This window comes from Ranitomeya variabilis, chromosome 6 (genome assembly GCF_051348905.1).
Source record: "Ranitomeya variabilis isolate aRanVar5 chromosome 6, aRanVar5.hap1, whole genome shotgun sequence".
NCBI lineage: Eukaryota > Metazoa > Chordata > Amphibia > Anura > Dendrobatidae > Ranitomeya > Ranitomeya variabilis.
In genome coordinates, this window is record NC_135237.1 from 366546085 (window position 1) to 366565543 (window position 19459).

General features: G+C 46.3%; 10 non-coding genes and 4 pseudogenes across 10 annotated transcripts; all 14 read left to right on the top strand.

The window, feature by feature from the left end:
* Positions 1-1148: 1148 nt before the first annotated feature.
* LOC143783593 (U2 spliceosomal RNA) lies at positions 1149-1339 on the top strand. The gene has a single exon (XR_013217297.1). It is a non-coding gene; the product is annotated as a U2 spliceosomal RNA (small nuclear RNA).
* A 1171-nt stretch (positions 1340-2510) lies between these two features.
* LOC143783569 (U2 spliceosomal RNA) lies at positions 2511-2704 on the top strand. The gene has a single exon (XR_013217273.1). It is a non-coding gene; the product is annotated as a U2 spliceosomal RNA (small nuclear RNA).
* A 1173-nt stretch (positions 2705-3877) lies between these two features.
* On the top strand, positions 3878-4065 carry LOC143783635 (U2 spliceosomal RNA). Its single transcript, XR_013217323.1, has one exon. It is a non-coding gene; the product is annotated as a U2 spliceosomal RNA (small nuclear RNA).
* A 974-nt stretch (positions 4066-5039) lies between these two features.
* Positions 5040-5217, top strand: LOC143783636 (U2 spliceosomal RNA; annotated as a pseudogene).
* A 1171-nt stretch (positions 5218-6388) lies between these two features.
* On the top strand, positions 6389-6582 carry LOC143783617 (U2 spliceosomal RNA). Its single transcript, XR_013217313.1, has one exon. It is a non-coding gene; the product is annotated as a U2 spliceosomal RNA (small nuclear RNA).
* Positions 6583-7755: 1173 nt separating this feature from the next.
* LOC143783546 (U2 spliceosomal RNA) lies at positions 7756-7943 on the top strand. The gene has a single exon (XR_013217250.1). It is a non-coding gene; the product is annotated as a U2 spliceosomal RNA (small nuclear RNA).
* Positions 7944-9114: 1171 nt separating this feature from the next.
* Positions 9115-9308, top strand: LOC143783570 (U2 spliceosomal RNA). Its single transcript, XR_013217274.1, has one exon. It is a non-coding gene; the product is annotated as a U2 spliceosomal RNA (small nuclear RNA).
* Positions 9309-10480: 1172 nt separating this feature from the next.
* On the top strand, positions 10481-10674 carry LOC143783603 (U2 spliceosomal RNA). Its single transcript, XR_013217306.1, has one exon. It is a non-coding gene; the product is annotated as a U2 spliceosomal RNA (small nuclear RNA).
* A 972-nt stretch (positions 10675-11646) lies between these two features.
* LOC143783637 (U2 spliceosomal RNA) lies at positions 11647-11824 on the top strand (annotated as a pseudogene).
* A 1171-nt stretch (positions 11825-12995) lies between these two features.
* LOC143783547 (U2 spliceosomal RNA) lies at positions 12996-13183 on the top strand. The gene has a single exon (XR_013217251.1). It is a non-coding gene; the product is annotated as a U2 spliceosomal RNA (small nuclear RNA).
* Positions 13184-14354: 1171 nt separating this feature from the next.
* LOC143783604 (U2 spliceosomal RNA) lies at positions 14355-14548 on the top strand. The gene has a single exon (XR_013217307.1). It is a non-coding gene; the product is annotated as a U2 spliceosomal RNA (small nuclear RNA).
* A 977-nt stretch (positions 14549-15525) lies between these two features.
* On the top strand, positions 15526-15700 carry LOC143783638 (U2 spliceosomal RNA; annotated as a pseudogene).
* Positions 15701-16897: 1197 nt separating this feature from the next.
* Positions 16898-17088, top strand: LOC143783621 (U2 spliceosomal RNA). Its single transcript, XR_013217316.1, has one exon. It is a non-coding gene; the product is annotated as a U2 spliceosomal RNA (small nuclear RNA).
* A 970-nt stretch (positions 17089-18058) lies between these two features.
* Positions 18059-18236, top strand: LOC143783624 (U2 spliceosomal RNA; annotated as a pseudogene).
* The last annotated feature ends 1223 nt before the right edge of the window (positions 18237-19459 follow it).

Sequence of the window (19459 nt, forward strand, 5' to 3'; positions counted from 1 at the left end):
AATCAGCACAAGTTGTGCTATAACCCATTATGTGAATTCTTTTCAGGGTCAAAGTTGCACATTTCAGATGCCAAATGCATTTTGCTTGATTTAACTTGACCAATTGCAACATTTTCTGTGCGCATTGTTTGCCTCTAGGCATGTCAAGCATTGTATTGCGTTCAATCTGAAATCTATCAATCAATCAATCTCTCTTTACTGGTTGCAACCGGCGTGTGAAGATGTGGACATGTATTTGGCCTTTGTTACAGTGTTGCAAATAGACCAGCTACAAAGTTAGGCCCCTTGCTATCAGTACTTAGTGCTTTCATTTAAGTAGCCCATGAGTAGTTCTGCCATACATACCACATTTGTGACAGCATGATTTCTTTTGGAAAACGTTGTCTCCCTCTTGTGTGGAACACTGACTTTTAAATGTTGGTGCATAGGTATTTAAAAAAAGTTAAAATTGTGTCTGTGCTGATCATGAATATGCTGCCTATCTACACCTGTGTGAGTATTCTAATGCTTTCTAGCAACCAGGTGCGCTGCCTGCATTAGATAGAATCTGCGCGCGGAACCCTCACATGTCACAATGGGCCCTTGACCATGGTCTGGAACCCTCACGTGTCACAATGGGCTGGAACACTCATGTGTCACAATGGGCCCTTGGCCTATAAAAGGCAGTGCGGTGGCAGTCCTCTTCAGTCTGCTGCTGGACCAGCGGTGGGCAGCATGGTGATATGTAGGCAGCAGGGTCTATACCCCGCCTCAGGGAAGACAGCTGCTCGCTTGTTTGTTTTTTGATTTTCCCTCTCGCACACCACCTCCTGGCACTGAGTAGTGCACATTGGAACAAAGGGGGAGGGTTACAATAGGTGGGGTTATGCAGATTAAAAACAAGTGGCTCACAGCTTGAACAAACAGCAGAACTGTCATTGTGAAGGCGTCCGGTATTCTAAAATGTCCTCCTCAGGGCAATCTTTTGCTCCATCTCCCCAAAGGGTACCAGTGTTAGGCCTTGGTGCGGCACAAGGGCAAAACGCTTTCTGGTTATTGCCTCTTGGCCTTTTGGCTAGGATCAAGGAGCAGCGTTAGGCCTTGGTGTGGTGAAAGTGCTAAACCATATCTGGTTATTGCTGCTCGGTCTTTCGGCTGAAATCGTCGTCGTCGTTGTCGTCGCCGCCACTCAAGATCAAGTGTAGCACCTGTTCTTATCAGTTTAATATCTGATACGTCTCCTATTTGGGGACCTTATATTAAATGGATTTTTAGAACAGGGAGATGGAAAAAGAGCTTGCTCTGTCCACTCCACGCATTGAGCGGTTATTGCGGTATCTCCGGGAACAGTGCACTCCTTCTCTGATCCGGCTTCCAAATGCAGATTGAATTGAAATCAGCACAAGTTGTGCTATAACCCATTATGTGAATTCTTTTCAGGGTCAAAGTTGCACATTTCAGATGCCAAATGCATTTTGCTTGATTTAACTTGACCAATTGCAACATTTTCTGTGCGCATTGTTTGCCTCTAGGCATGTCAAGCATTGTATTGCGTTCAATCTGAAATCTATCAATCAATCAATCTCTCTTTACTGGTTGCAACCGGCGTGTGAAGATGTGGACATGTATTTGGCCTTTGTTACAGTGTTGCAAATAGACCAGCTACAAAGTTAGGCCCCTTGCTATCAGTACTTAGTGCTTTCATTTAAGTAGCCCATGAGTAGTTCTGCCATACATACCACATTTGTGACAGCATGATTTCTTTTGGGAAACGTTGTCTCCCTCTTGTGGAACACTGACTTTTAAATGTTGGTGCATAGGTATTTAAAAAAAGTTAAAATTGTGTCTGTGCTGATCATGAATATGCTGCCTATCTACACCTGTGTGAGTATTCTAATGCTTTCTAGCAACCAGGTGCGCTGCCTGCATTAGATAGAATCTGCGCGCGGAACCCTCACATGTCACAATGGGCCCTTGGCCATGGTCTGGAACCCTCACGTGTCACAATGGGCTGGAACACTCATGTGTCACAATGGGCCCTTGGCCTATAAAAGGCAGTGCGGTGGCAGTCCTCTTCAGTCTGCTGCTGGACCAGCGGTGGGCAGCATGGTGATATGTAGGCAGCAGGGTCTATACCCCGCCTCAGGGAAGACAGCTGCTCGCTTGTTTGTTTTTTGATTTTCCCTCTCGCACACCTCCTCCTGGCACTGAGTAGTGCACATTGGAACAAAGGGGGAGGGTTACAATAGGTGGGGTTATGCAGATTAAAAACAAGTGGCTCACAGCTTGAACAAACAGCAGAACTGTCATTGTGAAGGCGTCCGGTATTCTAAAATGTCCTCCTCAGGGCAATCTTTTGCTCCATCTCCCCAAAGGGTACCAGTGTTAGGCCTTGGTGCGGCACAAGGGCAAAACGCTTTCTGGTTATTGCCTCTCGGCCTTTTGGCTAGGATCAAGGAGCAGCGTTAGGCCTTGGTGTGGTGAAAGTGCTAAACCATATCTGGTTATTGCTGCTCGGCCTTTCGGCTGAAATCGTCGTCGTCGTCGCCGCCACTCAAGATCAAGTGTAGCACCTGTTCTTATCAGTTTAATATCTGATACGTCTCCTATTTGGGGACCTTATATTAAATGGATTTTTAGAACAGGGAGATGGAAAAAGAGCTTGCTCTGTCCACTCCACGCATTGAGCGGTTATTGCGGTATCTCCGGGAACAGTGCACTCCTTCTCTGATCCGGCTTCCAAATGCAGATTGAATTGAAATCAGCACAAGTTGTGCTATAACCCATTATGTGAATTCTTTTCAGGGTCAAAGTTGCACATTTCAGATGCCAAATGCATTTTGCTTGATTTAACTTGACCAATTGCAACATTTTCTGTGCGCATTGTTTGCCTCTAGGCATGTCAAGCATTGTATTGCGTTCAATCTGAAATCTATCAATCAATCAATCTCTCTTTACTGGTTGCAACCGGCGTGTGAAGATGTGGACATGTATTTGGCCTTTGTTACAGTGTTGCAAATAGACCAGCTACAAAGTTAGGCCCCTTGCTATCAGTACTTAGTGCTTTCATTTAAGTAGCCCATGAGTAGTTCTGCCATACATACCACATTTGTGACAGCATGATTTCTTTTGGAAAACGTTGTCTCCCTCTTGTGTGGAACACTGACTTTTAAATGTTGGTGCATAGGTATTTAAAAAAAGTTAAAATTGTGTCTGTGCTGATCATGAATATGCTGCCTATCTACACCTGTGTGAGTATTCTAATGCTTTCTAGCAACCAGGTGCGCTGCCTGCATTAGATAGAATCTGCGCGCGGAACCCTCACATGTCACAATGGGCCCTTGGCCATGGTCTGGAACCCTCACGTGTCACAATGGGCTGGAACACTCATGTGTCACAATGGGCCCTTGGCCTATAAAAGGCAGTGCGGTGGCAGTCCTCTTCAGTCTGCTGCTGGACCAGCGGTGGGCAGCATGGTGATATGTAGGCAGCAGGGTCTATACCCCGCCTCAGGGAAGACAGCTGCTCGCTTGTTTGTTTTTTGATTTTCCCTCTCGCACACCTCCTCCTGGCACTGAGTAGTGCACATTGGAACAAAGGGGGAGGGTTACAATAGGTGGGGTTATGCAGATTAAAAACAAGTGGCTCACAGCTTGAACAAACAGCAGAACTGTCATTGTGAAGGCGTCCGGTATTCTAAAATGTCCTCCTCAGGGCAATCTTTTGCTCCATCTCCCCAAAGGGTACCAGTGTTAGGCCTTGGTGCGGCACAAGGGCAAAACGCTTTCTGGTTATTGCCTCTCGGCCTTTTGGCTAGGATCAAGGAGCAGCGTTAGGCCTTGGTGTGGTGAAAGTGCTAAACCATATCTGGTTATTGCTGCTCGGCCTTCCGGCTGAAATCGTCGTCACCGCCACTCAAGATCAAGTGTAGCACCTGTTCTTATCAGTTTAATATCTGATACGTCTCCTATTTGGGGACCTTATATTAAATGGATTTTTAGAACAGGGAGATGGAAAAAGAGGTTGCTCTGTCCACTCCACGCATTGAGCGGTTATTGCGGTATCTCCGGGAACAGTGCACTCCTTCTCTGATCCGGCTTCCAAATGCAGATTGAATTGAAATCAGCACAAGTTGTGCTATAACCCATTATGTGAATTCTTTTCAGGGTCAAAGTTGCACATTTCAGATGCCAAATGCATTTTGCTTGATTTAACTTGACCAATTGCAACATTTTCTGTGCGCATTGTTTGCCTCTAGGCATGTCAAGCATTGTATTGCGTTCAATCTGAAATCTATCAATCAATCAATCTCTCTTTACTGGTTGCAACCGGCGTGTGAAGATGTGGACATGTATTTGGCCTTTGTTACAGTGTTGCAAATAGACCAGCTACAAAGTTAGGCCCCTTGCTATCAGTACTTAGTGCTTTCATTTAAGTAGCCCATGAGTAGTTCTGCCATACATACCACATTTGTGACAGCATGATTTCTTTTGGAAAACGTTGTCTCCCTCTTGTGTGGAACACTGACTTTTAAATGTTGGTGCATAGGTATTTAAAAAAAGTTAAAATTGTGTCTGTGCTGATCATGAATATGCTGCCTATCTACACCTGTGTGAGTATTCTAATGCTTTCTAGCAACCAGGTGCGCTGCCTGCATTAGATAGAATCTGCGCGCGGAACCCTCACATGTCACAATGGGCCCTTGGCCATGGTCTGGAACCCTCACGTGTCACAATGGGCCCTTGGCCATGGTCTGGAACCCTCACGTGTCACAATGGGCTGGAACCCTCACGTGTCACAATGGGCCCTTGGCCTATAAAAGGCAGTGCGGTGGCAGTCCTCTTCAGTCTGCTGCAGGAGCAGCGGCGGGCAGCATGGTGATAGTTAGGCAGCAGGGTCTATACCCCGCATCAGGGAAGGCAGCTGCTCGCTTGTTTTTTTTTATTTTCCCTCTCGCACACCTCCTCCTGGCACTCAGTAGTGCACATTGGAACAAAGGGGGAGGGTTACAATAGGTGGGGTTATGCAGATTAAAAACAAGTGGCCACTTGCCGCCGCCGCCGCCACTCAAGATCAAGTGTAGCACCTGTTCTTATCAGTTTAATATCTGATACGTCTCCTATTTGGGGACCTCATATTAAATGGATTTTTAGAACAGGGAGATGGAAAAAGAGCTTGCTCTGTCCACTCTACGCATTGAGCGGTTATTGCGGTATCTCCGGGAACAGTGCACTCCTTCTCTGATCCGGCTTCCAAATGCAGATTGAATTGAAATCAGCACAAGTTGTGCTATAACCCATTATGTGAATTCTTTTCAGGGTCAAAGTTGCACATTTCAGATGCCAAATGCATTTTGCTTGATTTAACTTGACCAATTGCAACATTTTCTGTGCGCATTGTTTGCCTCTAGGCATGTCAAGCATTGTATTGCGTTCAATCTGAAATCTATCAATCAATCAATCTCTCTTTACTGGTTGCAACTGGCGTGTGAAGATGTGGACATGTATTTGGCCTTTGTTACAGTGTTGCAAATAGACCAGCTACAAAGTTAGGCCCCTTGCTATCAGTACTTAGTGCTTTCATTTAAGTAACCCATGAGTAGTTCTGCCATACATACCACATTTGTGACAGCATGATTTCTTTTGGAAAACGTTGTCTCCCTCTTGTGGAACACTGACTTTTAAATGTTGGTGCATAGGTATTTAAAAAAAGTTAAAATTGTGTCTGTGCTGATCATGAATATGCTGCCTATCTACACCTGTGTGAGTATTCTAATGCTTTCTAGCAACCAGGTGCGCTGCCTGCATTAGATAGAATCTGCGCGCGGAACCCTCACGTGTCACAATAGGCCCTTGGCCATGGTCTGGAACCCTCACGTGTCACAATGGGCTGGAACACTCATGTGTCACAATGGGCCCTTGGCCTATAAAAGGCAGTGCGGTGGCAGTCCTCTTCAGTCTGCTGCTGGACCAGCGGTGGGCAGCATGGTGATATGTAGGCAGCAGGGTCTATACCCCGCCTCAGGGAAGACAGCTGCTCGCTTGTTTGTTTTTTGATTTTCCCTCTCGCACACCTCCTCCTGGCACTGAGTAGTGCACATTGGAACAAAGGGGGAGGGTTACAATAGGTGGGGTTATGCAGATTAAAAACAAGTGGCTCACAGCTTGAACAAACAGCAGAACTGTCATTGTGAAGGCGTCCGGTATTCTAAAATGTCCTCCTCAGGGCAATCTTTTGCTCCATCTCCCCAAAGGGTACCAGTGTTAGGCCTTGGTGCGGCACAAGGGCAAAACGCTTTCTGGTTATTGCCTCTCGGCCTTTTGGCTAGGATCAAGGAGCAGCGTTAGGCCTTGGTGTGGTGAAAGTGCTAAACCATATCTGGTTATTGCTGCTCGGCCTTTCGGCTGAAATCGTCGTCGTCGTCGCCGCCACTCAAGATCAAGTGTAGCACCTGTTCTTATCAGTTTAATATCTGATACGTCTCCTATTTGGGGACCTTATATTAAATGGATTTTTAGAATAGGGAGATGGAAAAAGAGCTTGCTCTGTCCACTCCATGCATTGAGCGGTTATTGTGGTATCTCCGGGAACAGTGCACTCCTTCTCTGATCCGGCTTCCAAATGCAGATTGAATTGAAATCAGCACAAGTTGTGCTATAACCCATTATGTGAATTCTTTTCAGGGTCAAAGTTGCACATTTCAGATGCCAAATGCATTTTGCTTGATTTAACTTGACCAATTGCAACATTTTCTGTGCGCATTGTTTGCCTCTAGGCATGTCAAGCATTGTATTGCGTTCAATCTGAAATCTATCAATCAATCAATCTCTCTTTACTGGTTGCAACCGGCGTGTGAAGATGTGGACATGTATTTGGCCTTTGTTACAGTGTTGCAAATAGACCAGCTACAAAGTTAGGCCCCTTGCTATCAGTACTTAGTGCTTTCATTTAAGTAGCCCATGAGTAGTTCTGCCATACATACCACATTTGTGACAGCATGATTTCTTTTGGAAAACGTTGTCTCCCTCTTGTGTGGAACACTGACTTTTAAATGTTGGTGCATAGGTATTTAAAAAAAGTTAAAATTGTGTCTGTGCTGATCATGAATATGCTGCCTATCTACACCTGTGTGAGTATTCTAATGCTTTCTAGCAACCAGGTGCGCTGCCTGCATTAGATAGAATCTGCGCGCGGAACCCTCACATGTCACAATGGGCCCTTGACCATGGTCTGGAACCCTCACGTGTCACAATGGGCTGGAACACTCATGTGTCACAATGGGCCCTTGGCCTATAAAAGGCAGTGCGGTGGCAGTCCTCTTCAGTCTGCTGCTGGACCAGCGGTGGGCAGCATGGTGATATGTAGGCAGCAGGGTCTATACCCCGCCTCAGGGAAGACAGCTGCTCGCTTGTTTGTTTTTTGATTTTCCCTCTCGCACACCACCTCCTGGCACTGAGTAGTGCACATTGGAACAAAGGGGGAGGGTTACAATAGGTGGGGTTATGCAGATTAAAAACAAGTGGCTCACAGCTTGAACAAACAGCAGAACTGTCATTGTGAAGGCGTCCGGTATTCTAAAATGTCCTCCTCAGGGCAATCTTTTGCTCCATCTCCCCAAAGGGTACCAGTGTTAGGCCTTGGTGCGGCACAAGGGCAAAACGCTTTCTGGTTATTGCCTCTTGGCCTTTTGGCTAGGATCAAGGAGCAGCGTTAGGCCTTGGTGTGGTGAAAGTGCTAAACCATATCTGGTTATTGCTGCTCGGCCTTCCGGCTGAAATCGTCGTCGCCGCCACTCAAGATCAAGTGTAGCACCTGTTCTTATCAGTTTAATATCTGATACGTCTCCTATTTGGGGACCTTATATTAAATGGATTTTTAGAACAGGGAGATGGAAAAAGAGCTTGCTCTGTCCACTCCACGCATTGAGCGGTTATTGCGGTATCTCCGGGAACAGTGCACTCCTTCTCTGATCCGGCTTCCAAATGCAGATTGAATTGAAATCAGCACAAGTTGTGCTATAACCCATTATGTGAATTCTTTTCAGGGTCAAAGTTGCACATTTCAGATGCCAAATGCATTTTGCTTGATTTAACTTGACCAATTGCAACATTTTCTGTGCGCATTGTTTGCCTCTAGGCATGTCAAGCATTGTATTGCGTTCAATCTGAAATCTATCAATCAATCAATCTCTCTTTACTGGTTGCAACCGGCGTGTGAAGATGTGGACATGTATTTGGCCTTTGTTACAGTGTTGCAAATAGACCAGCTACAAAGTTAGGCCCCTTGCTATCAGTACTTAGTGCTTTCATTTAAGTAGCCCATGAGTAGTTCTGCCATACATACCACATTTGTGACAGCATGATTTCTTTTGGAAAACGTTGTCTCCCTCTTGTGGAACACTGACTTTTAAATGTTGGTGCATAGGTATTTAAAAAAAGTTAAAATTGTGTCTGTGCTGATCATGAATATGCTGCCTATCTACACCTGTGTGAGTATTCTAATGCTTTCTAGCAACCAGGTGCACTGCCGGCATTAGAAAGAATCTGCGCGCGGAACCCTCACATGTCACAATGGGCCCTTGGCCATGGTCTGGAACCCTCACGTGTCACAATGGGCTGGAACACTCATGTGTCACAATGGGCCCTTGGCCTATAAAAGGCAGTGCGGTGGCAGTCCTCTTCAGTCTGCTGCTGGACCAGCGGTGGGCAGCATGGTGATATGTAGGCAGCAGGGTCTATACCCCGCCTCAGGGAAGACAGCTGCTCGCTTGTTTGTTTTTTGATTTTCCTTCTCGCACACCTCCTCCTGGCACTGAGTAGTGCACATTGGAACAAAGGGGGAGGGTTACAATAGGTGGGGTTATGCAGATTAAAAACAAGTGGCTCACAGCTTGAACAAACAGCAGAACTGTCATTGTGAAGGCGTCCGGTATTCTAAAATGTCCTCCTCAGGGCAATCTTTTGCTCCATCTCCCCAAAGGGTACCAGTGTTAGGCCTTGGTGCGGCACAAGGGCAAAACGCTTTCTGGTTATTGCCTCTCGGCCTTTTGGCTAGGATCAAGGAGCAGCGTTAGGCCTTGGTGTGGTGAAAGTGCTAAACCATATCTGGTTATTGCTGCTCGGCCTTTCGGCTGAAATCGTCGTCGTCGTCGCCGCCACTCAAGATCAAGTGTAGCACCTGTTCTTATCAGTTTAATATCTGATACGTCTCCTATTTGGGGACCTTATATTAAATGGATTTTTAGAACAGGGAGATGGAAAAAGAGCTTGCTCTGTCCACTCCACGCATTGAGCGGTTATTGCGGTATCTCCGGGAACAGTGCACTCCTTCTCTGATCCGGCTTCCAAATGCAGATTGAATTGAAATCAGCACAAGTTGTGCTATAACCCATTATGTGAATTCTTTTCAGGGTCAAAGTTGCACATTTCAGATGCCAAATGCATTTTGCTTGATTTAACTTGACCAATTGCAACATTTTCTGTGCGCATTGTTTGCCTCTAGGCATGTCAAGCATTGTATTGCGTTCAATCTGAAATCTATCAATCAATCAATCTCTCTTTACTGGTTGCAACCGGCGTGTGAAGATGTGGACATGTATTTGGCCTTTGTTACAGTGTTGCAAATATACCAGCTACAAAGTTAGGCCCCTTGCTATCAGTACTTAGTGCTTTCATTTAAGTAGCCCATGAGTAGTTCTGCCATACATACCACATTTGTGACAGCATGATTTCTTTTGGAAAACGTTGTCTCCCTCTTGTGTGGAACACTGACTTTTAAATGTTGGTGCATAGGTATTTAAAAAAAGTTAAAATTGTGTCTGTGCTGATCATGAATATGCTGCCTATCTACACCTGTGTGAGTATTCTAATGCTTTCTAGCAACCAGGTGCGCTGCCTGCATTAGATAGAATCTGCGCGCGGAACCCTCACATGTCACAATGGGCCCTTGGCCATGGTCTGGAACCCTCACGTGTCACAATGGGCTGGAACACTCATGTGTCACAATGGGCCCTTGGCCTATAAAAGGCAGTGCGGTGGCAGTCCTCTTCAGTCTGCTGCTGGACCAGCGGTGGGCAGCATGGTGATATGTAGGCAGCAGGGTCTATACCCCGCCTCAGGGAAGACAGCTGCTCGCTTGTTTGTTTTTTGATTTTCCCTCTCGCACACCTCCTCCTGGCACTGAGTAGTGCACATTGGAACAAAGGGGGAGGGTTACAATAGGTGGGGTTATGCAGATTAAAAACAAGTGGCTCACAGCTTGAACAAACAGCAGAACTGTCATTGTGAAGGCGTCCGGTATTCTAAAATGTCCTCCTCAGGGCAATCTTTTGCTCCATCTCCCCAAAGGGTACCAGTGTTAGGCCTTGGTGCGGCACAAGGGCAAAACGCTTTCTGGTTATTGCCTCTCGGCCTTTTGGCTAGGATCAAGGAGCAGCGTTAGGCCTTGGTGTGGTGAAAGTGCTAACCATATCTGGTTATTGCTGCTCGGCCTTTCGGCTGAAATCGTCGTCGTCGTCGCTGCCACTCAAGATCAAGTGTAGCACCTGTTCTTATCAGTTTAATATCTGATACGTCTCCTATTTGGGGACCTCATATTAAATGGATTTTTAGAACAGGGAGATGGAAAAAGAGCTTGCTCTGTCCACTCCACGCATTGAGCGGTTATTGCGGTATCTCCGGGAACAGTGCACTCCTTCTCTGATCCGGCTTCCAAATGCAGATTGAATTGAAATCAGCACAAGTTGTGCTATAACCCATTATGTGAATTCTTTTCAGGGTCAAAGTTGCACATTTCAGATGCCAAATGCATTTTGCTTGATTTAACTTGACCAATTGCAACATTTTCTGTGCGCATTGTTTGCCTCTAGGCATGTCAAGCATTGTATTGCGTTCAATCTGAAATCTATCAATCAATCAATCTCTCTTTACTGGTTGCAACAGGCGTGTGAAGATGTGGACATGTATTTGGCCTTTGTTACAGTGTTGCAAATAGACCAGCTACAAAGTTAGGCCCCTTGCTATCAGTACTTAGTGCTTTCATTTAAGTAACCCATGAGTAGTTCTGCCATACATACCACATTTGTGACAGCATGATTTCTTTTGGAAAACGTTGTCTCCCTCTTGTGGAACACTGACTTTTAAATGTTGGTGCATAGGTATTTAAAAAAAGTTAAAATTGTGTCTGTGCTGATCATGAATATGCTGCCTATCTACACCTGTGTGAGTATTCTAATGCTTTCTAGCAACCAGGTGCGCTGCCTGCATTAGATAGAATCTGCGCGCGGAACCCTCACATGTCACAATGGGCCCTTGGCCATGGTCTGGAACCCTCACGTGTCACAATGGGCCCTTGGCCATGGTCTGGAACCCTCACGTGTCACAATGGGCTGGAACCCTCACGTGTCACAATGGGCCCTTGGCCTATAAAAGGCAGTGCGGTGGCAGTCCTCTTCAGTCTGCTGCAGGAGCAGCGGCGGGCAGCATGGTGATAGTTAGGCAGCAGGGTCTATACCCCGCATCAGGGAAGGCAGCTGCTCGCTTGTTTTTTTTAATTTTCCCTCTCGCACACCTCCTCCTGGCACTCAGTAGTGCACATTGGAACAAAGGGGGAGGGTTACAATAGGTGGGGTTATGCAGATTAAAAACAAGTGGCCACTTGCCGCCGCCGCCGCCACTCAAGATCAAGTGTAGCACCTGTTCTTATCAGTTTAATATCTGATACGTCTCCTATTTGGGGACCTTATATTAAATGGATTTTTAGAACAGGCAGATGGAAAAAGAGCTTGCTCTGTCCACTCCACGCATTGAGCGGTTATTGCGGTATCTCCGGGAACAGTGCACTCCTTCTCTGTTCCGGCTTCCAAATGCAGATTGAATTGAAATCAGCACAAGTTGTTCTATAACCCATTATGTGAATTCTTTTCAGGGTCAAAGTTGCACATTTCAGATGCCAAATGCATTTTGCTTGATTTAACTTGACCAATTGCAACATTTTCTGTGCGCATTGTTTGCCTCTAGGCATGTCAAGCATTGTATTGCGTTCAATCTGAAATCTATCAATCAATCAATCTCTCTTTACTGGTTGCAACCGGCGTGTGAAGATGTGGACATGTATTTGGCCTTTGTTACAGTGTTGCAAATAGACCAGCTACAAAGTTAGGCCCCTTGCTATCAGTACTTAGTGCTTTCATTTAAGTAGCCCATGAGTAGTTCTGCCATACATACCACATTTGTGACAGCATGATTTCTTTTGGAAAACGTTGTCTCCCTCTTGTGGAACACTGACTTTTAAATGTTGGTGCATAGGTATTTAAAAAAAGTTAAAATTGTGTCTGTGCTGATCATGAATATGCTGCCTATCTACACCTGTGTGAGTATTCTAATGCTTTCTAGCAACCAGGTGCACTGCCGGCATTAGAAAGAATCTGCGCGCGGAACCCTCACATGTCACAATGGGCCCTTGGCCATGGTCTGGAACCCTCACGTGTCACAATGGGCTGGAACACTCATGTGTCACAATGGGCCCTTGGCCTATAAAAGGCAGTGCGGTGGCAGTCCTCTTCAGTCTGCTGCTGGACCAGCGGTGGGCAGCATGGTGATATGTAGGCAGCAGGGTCTATACCCCGCCTCAGGGAAGACAGCTGCTCGCTTGTTTGTTTTTTGATTTTCCCTCTCGCACACCTCCTCCTGGCACTGAGTAGTGCACATTGGAACAAAGGGGGAGGGTTACAATAGGTGGGGTTATGCAGATTAAAAACAAGTGGCTCACAGCTTGAACAAACAGCAGAACTGTCATTGTGAAGGCGTCCGGTATTCTAAAATGTCCTCCTCAGGGCAATCTTTTGCTCCATCTCCCCAAAGGGTACCAGTGTTAGGCCTTGGTGCGGCACAAGGGCAAAACGCTTTCTGGTTATTGCCTCTTGGCCTTTTGGCTAGGATCAAGGAGCAGCGTTAGGCCTTGGTGTGGTGAAAGTGCTAAACCATATCTGGTTATTGCTGCTCGGCCTTCCGGCTGAAATCGTCGTCGCCGCCACTCAAGATCAAGTGTAGCACCTGTTCTTATCAGTTTAATATCTGATACGTCTCCTATTTGGGGACCTTATATTAAATGGATTTTTAGAACAGGGAGATGGAAAAAGAGCTTGCTCTGTCCACTCCACGCATTGAGCGGTTATTGCGGTATCTCCGGGAACAGTGCACTCCTTCTCTGATCCGGCTTCCAAATGCAGATTGAATTGAAATCAGCACAAGTTGTGCTATAACCCATTATGTGAATTCTTTTCAGGGTCAAAGTTGCACATTTCAGATGCCAAATGCATTTTGCTTGATTTAACTTGACCAATTGCAACATTTTCTGTGCGCATTGTTTGCCTCTAGGCATGTCAAGCATTGTATTGCGTTCAATCTGAAATCTATCAATCAATCAATCTCTCTTTACTGGTTGCAACCGGCGTGTGAAGATGTGGACATGTATTTGGCCTTTGTTACAGTGTTGCAAATAGACCAGCTACAAAGTTAGGCCCCTTGCTATCAGTACTTAGTGCTTTCATTTAAGTAGCCCATGAGTAGTTCTGCCATACATACCACATTTGTGACAGCATGATTTCTTTTGGAAAACGTTGTCTCCCTCTTGTGGAACACTGACTTTTAAATGTTGGTGCATAGGTATTTAAAAAAAGTTAAAATTGTGTCTGTGCTGATCATGAATATGCTGCCTATCTACACCTGTGTGAGTATTCTAATGCTTTCTAGCAACCAGGTGCACTGCCGGCATTAGAAAGAATCTGCGCGCGGAACCCTCACATGTCACAATGGGCCCTTGGCCATGGTCTGGAACCCTCACGTGTCACAATGGGCTGGAACACTCATGTGTCACAATGGGCCCTTGGCCTATAAAAGGCAGTGCGGTGGCAGTCCTCTTCAGTCTGCTGCTGGACCAGCGGTGGGCAGCATGGTGATATGTAGGCAGCAGGGTCTATACCCCGCCTCAGGGAAGACAGCTGCTCGCTTGTTTGTTTTTTGATTTTCCTTCTCGCACACCTCCTCCTGGCACTGAGTAGTGCACATTGGAACAAAGGGGGAGGGTTACAATAGGTGGGGTTATGCAGATTAAAAACAAGTGGCTCACAGCTTGAACAAACAGCAGAACTGTCATTGTGAAGGCGTCCGGTATTCTAAAATGTCCTCCTCAGGGCAATCTTTTGCTCCATCTCCCCAAAGGGTACCAGTGTTAGGCCTTGGTGCGGCACAAGGGCAAAACGCTTTCTGGTTATTGCCTCTCGGCCTTTTGGCTAGGATCAAGGAGCAGCGTTAGGCCTTGGTGTGGTGAAAGTGCTAAACCATATCTGGTTATTGCTGCTCGGCCTTTCGGCTGAAATCGTCGTCGTCGTCGCCGCCACTCAAGATCAAGTGTAGCACCTGTTCTTATCAGTTTAATATCTGATACGTCTCCTATTTGGGGACCTCATATTAAATGGATTTTTAGAACAGGGAGATGGAAAAAGAGCTTGCTCTGTCCACTCCACGCATTGAGCGGTTATTGCGGTATCTCCGGGAACAGTGCACTCCTTCTCTGATCCGGCTTCCAAATGCAGATTGAATTGAAATCAGCACAAGTTGTGCTATAACCCATTATGTGAATTCTTTTCAGGGTCAAAGTTGCACATTTCAGATGCCAAATGCATTTTGCTTGATTTAACTTGACCAATTGCAACATTTTCTGTGCGCATTGTTTGCCTCTAGGCATGTCAAGCATTGTATTGCGTTCAATCTGAAATCTATCAATCAATCAATCTCTCTTTACTGGTTGCAACCGGCGTGTGAAGATGTGGACATGTATTTGGCCTTTGTTACAGTGTTGCAAATATACCAGCTACAAAGTTAGGCCCCTTGCTATCAGTACTTAGTGCTTTCATTTAAGTAGCCCATGAGTAGTTCTGCCATACATACCACATTTGTGACAGCATGATTTCTTTTGGAAAACGTTGTCTCCCTCTTGTGTGGAACACTGACTTTTAAATGTTGGTGCATAGGTATTTAAAAAAAGTTAAAATTGTGTCTGTGCTGATCATGAATATGCTGCCTATCTACACCTGTGTGAGTATTCTAATGCTTTCTAGCAACCAGGTGCGCTGCCTGCATTAGATAGAATCTGCGCGCGGAACCCTCACATGTCACAATGGGCCCTTGGCCATGGTCTGGAACCCTCACGTGTCACAATGGGCCCTTGGCCATGGTCTGGAACCCTCACGTGTCACAATGGGCTGGAACCCTCACGTGTCACAATGGGCCCTAGGCCTATAAAAGGCAGTGCGGTGGCAGTCCTCTTCAGTCTGCTGCAGGAGCAGCGGCGGGCAGCATGGTGATAGTTAGGCAGCAGGGTCTATACCCCGCATCAGGGAAGGCAGCTGCTCGCTTGTTTTTTTTTATTTTCCCTCTCGCACACCTCCTCCTGGCACTCAGTAGTGCACATTGGAACAAAGGGGGAGGGTTACAATAGGTGGGGTTATGCAGATTAAAAACAAGTGGCCACTTGCCGCCGCCGCCGACACTCAAGATCAAGTGTAGCACCTGTTCTTATCAGTTTAATATCTGATACGTCTCCTATTTGGGGACCTCATATTAAATGGATTTTTAGAACAGGCAGATGGAAAAAGAGCTTGCTCTGTCCACTCCACGCATTGAGCGGTTATTGCGGTATCTCCGGGAACAGTGCACTCCTTCTCTGATCCGGCTTCCAAATGCAGATTGAATTGAAATCAGCACAAGTTGTGCTATAACCCATTATGTGAATTCTTTTCAGGGTCAAAGTTGCACATTTCAGATGCCAAATGCATTTTGCTTGATTTAACTTGACCAATTGCAACATTTTCTGTGCGCATTGTTTGCCTCTAGGCATGTGAAGCATTGTATTGCGTTCAATCTGAAATCTATCAATCAATCAATCTCTCTTTACTGGTTGCAACCGGCGTGTGAAGATGTGGACATGTATTTGGCCTTTGTTACAGTGTTGCAAATAGACCAGCTACAAAGTTAGGCCCCTTGCTATCAGTACTTAGTGCTTTCATTTAAGTAACCCATGAGTAGTTCTGCCATACATACCACATTTGTGACAGCATGATTTCTTTTGGAAAACGTTGTCTCCCTCTTGTGGAACACTGACTTTTAAATGTTGGTGCATAGGTATTTAAAAAAAGTTAAAATTGTGTCTGTGCTGATCATGAATATGCTGCCTATCTACACCTGTGTGAGTATTCTAATGCTTTCTAGCAACCAGGTGCGCTGCCTGCATTAGATAGAATCTGCGCGCGGAACCCTCACATGTCACAATGGGCCCTTGGCCATGGTCTGGAACCCTCACGTGTCACAATGGGCTGGAACCCTCACGTGTCACAATGGGCTGGAACCCTCACGTGTCACAATGGGCCCTTGGCCTATAAAAGGAAGTGCGGTGGCAGTCCTCTTCAGTCTGCTGCAGGAGCAGCGGCGGGCAGCATGGTGATATGTAGGCAGCAGGGTCTATACCCCGCCTCAGGGAAGACAGCTGCTCGCTTGTTTGTTTTTTGATTTTCCCTCTCGCACACCTCCTCCTGGCACTGAGTAGTGCACATTGGAACACAGGGGGAGGGTTACAATAGGTGGGGTTATGCAGATTAAAAACAAGTGGCTCACAGCTTGAACAAACAGCAGAACTGTCATTGTGAAGGCGTCCGGTATTCTAAAATGTCCTCCTCAGGGCAATCTTTTGCTCCATCTCCCCAAAGGGTACCAGTGTTAGGCCTTGGTGCGGCACAAGGGCAAAACGCTTTCTGGTTATTGCCTCTCGGCCTTTTGGCTAGGATCAAGGAGCAGCGTTAGGCCTTGGTGTGGTGAAAGTGCTAAACCATATCTGGTTATTGCTGCTCGGCCTTTCGGCTGAAATCGTCGTCGTCGCCGCCACTCAACATCAAGTGTAGCACCTGTTCTTATCAGTTTAATATCTGATATGTCTCCTATTTGGGGACCTCATATTAAATGGATTTTTAGAACAGGGAGATGGAAAAAGAGCTTGCTCTGTCCACTCCACGCATTGAGCGGTTATTGCGGTATCTCCGGGAACAGTGCACTCCTTCTCTGATCCGGCTTCCAAATGCAGATTGAATTGAAATCAGCACAAGTTGTGCTATAACCCATTATGTGAATTCTTTTCAGGGTCAAAGTTGCACATTTCAGATGCCAAATGCATTTTGCTTGATTTAACTTGACCAATTGCAACATTTTCTGTGCGCATTGTTTGCCTCTAGGCATGTCAAGCATTGTATTGCGTTCAATCTGAAATCTATCAATCAATCAATCTCTCTTTACTGGTTGCAACCGGCGTGTGAAGATGTGGACATGTATTTGGCCTTTGTTACAGTGTTGCAAATAGACCAGCTACAAAGTTAGGCCCCTTGCTATCAGAACTTAGTGCTTTCATTTAAGTAACGCATGAGTAGTTCTGCCATACATACCACATTTGTGACAGCATGATTTCTTTTGGAAAACGTTGTCTCCCTCTTGTGGAACACTGACTTTTAAATGTTGGTGCATAGGTATTTAAAAAAAAGTTAAAATTGTGTCTGTGCTGATCATGAATATGCTGCCTATCTACACCTGTGTGAGTATTCTAATGCTTTCTAGCAACCAGGTGCGCTGCCGGCATTAGATAGAATCTGCGCGCGGAACCCTCACGTGTCACAATGGGCCCTTGGCCATGGTCTGGAACCCTCACGTGTCACAATGGGCCCTTGGCCATGGTCTGGAACCCTCACGTGTCACAATGGGCTGGAACCCTCACGTGTCACAATGGGCCCTTGGCCTATAAAAGGCAGTGCGGTGGCAGTCCTCTTCAGTCTGCTGCTGGAGTAGCGGCGGGCAGCATGGTGATGGGTAGGCAGCACTGTCTATACCCCGCATCAGGGAAGACAGCTGCTCGCTTGTTTTTTCTTATTTTCCCTCTCGCACACCTCCTCCTGGCACTCAGTAGTGCACATTGGAACAAAGGGGGAGGGTTACAATAGGTGGGGTTATGCAGATTAAAAACAAGTGGCCACTTGCCGCCGCCGCCACTCAAGATCAAGTGTAGCACCTGTTCTTATCAGTTTAATATCTGATACGTCTCCTATTTGGGGACCTCATATTAAATGGATTTTTAGAACAGGGAGATGGAAAAAGAGCTTGCTCTGTCCACTCCACGCATTGAGCGGTTATTGCGGTATCTCCGGGAACAGTGCACTCCTTCTCTGATCCGGCTTCCAAATGCAGATTGAATTGAAATCAGCACAAGTTGTGCTATAACCCATTATGTGAATTCTTTTCAGGGTCAAAGTTGCACATTTCAGATGCCAAATGCATTTTGCTTGATTTAGCTTGACCAATTGCAACATTTTCTGTGCGCATTGTTTGCCTCTAGGCATGTCAAGCATTGTATTGCGTTCAATCTGAAATCTATCAATCAATCAATCTCTCTTTACTGGTTGCAACCGGCGTGTGAAGATGTGGACATGTATTTGGCCTTTGTTACAGTGTTGCAAATAGACCAGCTACAAAGTTAGGCCCCTTGCTATCAGTACTTAGTGCTTTCTTTTAAGTAACCCATGAGTAGTTCTGCCATACATACCACATTTGTGACAGCATGATTTCTTTTGGAAAACGTTGTCTCCCTCTTGTGGACCACTGACTTTTAAATGTTGGTGTATAGGTATTTAAAAAAAGGAAAAATTGTGTCTGTGCTGATCATGAATATGCTGCCTATCAACACCTGTGTGAGTATTCTAATGCTTTCTAGCAACCAGGTGCGCTGCCTGCAGTAGATAGAATCTGCGCGCGGGACCCGCACGTGTCACAATGGGCCCTTGGCCATGGTCTGGAACCCTCACGTGTCACAATGGGCCCTTGGCCATGGTCTGGAACCCTCACGTGTCACAATGGGCTGGAACCCTCAAGTGTCACAATGGGCCCTTGGCCTATAAAAGGCAGTGCGGTGGCAGTCCTCTTCAGTCTGCTGCTGGACCAGCGGTGGGCAGCATCGTGATAGGTAGGCAGCAGAGTCTATACCCCGCATCAGGGAAGACAGCTGCTCGCTTGTTTTTTTTTTATTTTCCCTCTCGCACACCTCCTCCTGGCACTCAGTAGTGCACATTGGAACAAAGGGGGAGGGTTACAATAGGTGGGGTTATGCAGATTAAAAACAAGTGGCTCGGGAGCGTGGCCTGGATGTGAAGAAGAGCGGTCGCATCTCTGTGGAGCTCCTGCTCAACTCCTGCTTTCCCACGGAGAACAAAAGGCAATTTAGGACTAAAACAACCCCCGTGACAGTTGGGAAGACCTGTCTGGCCCTGGAGCAGTCTGCGGGAGGTCGGTGATCTCACCCCGACACGGGAGCCAGATCCGGAGAGAAGAGGGAGAAGACAGGGGTAGCGGCGCCGCCATCTTTACAACCCCACGAGCGGGGCTTAAGCCGG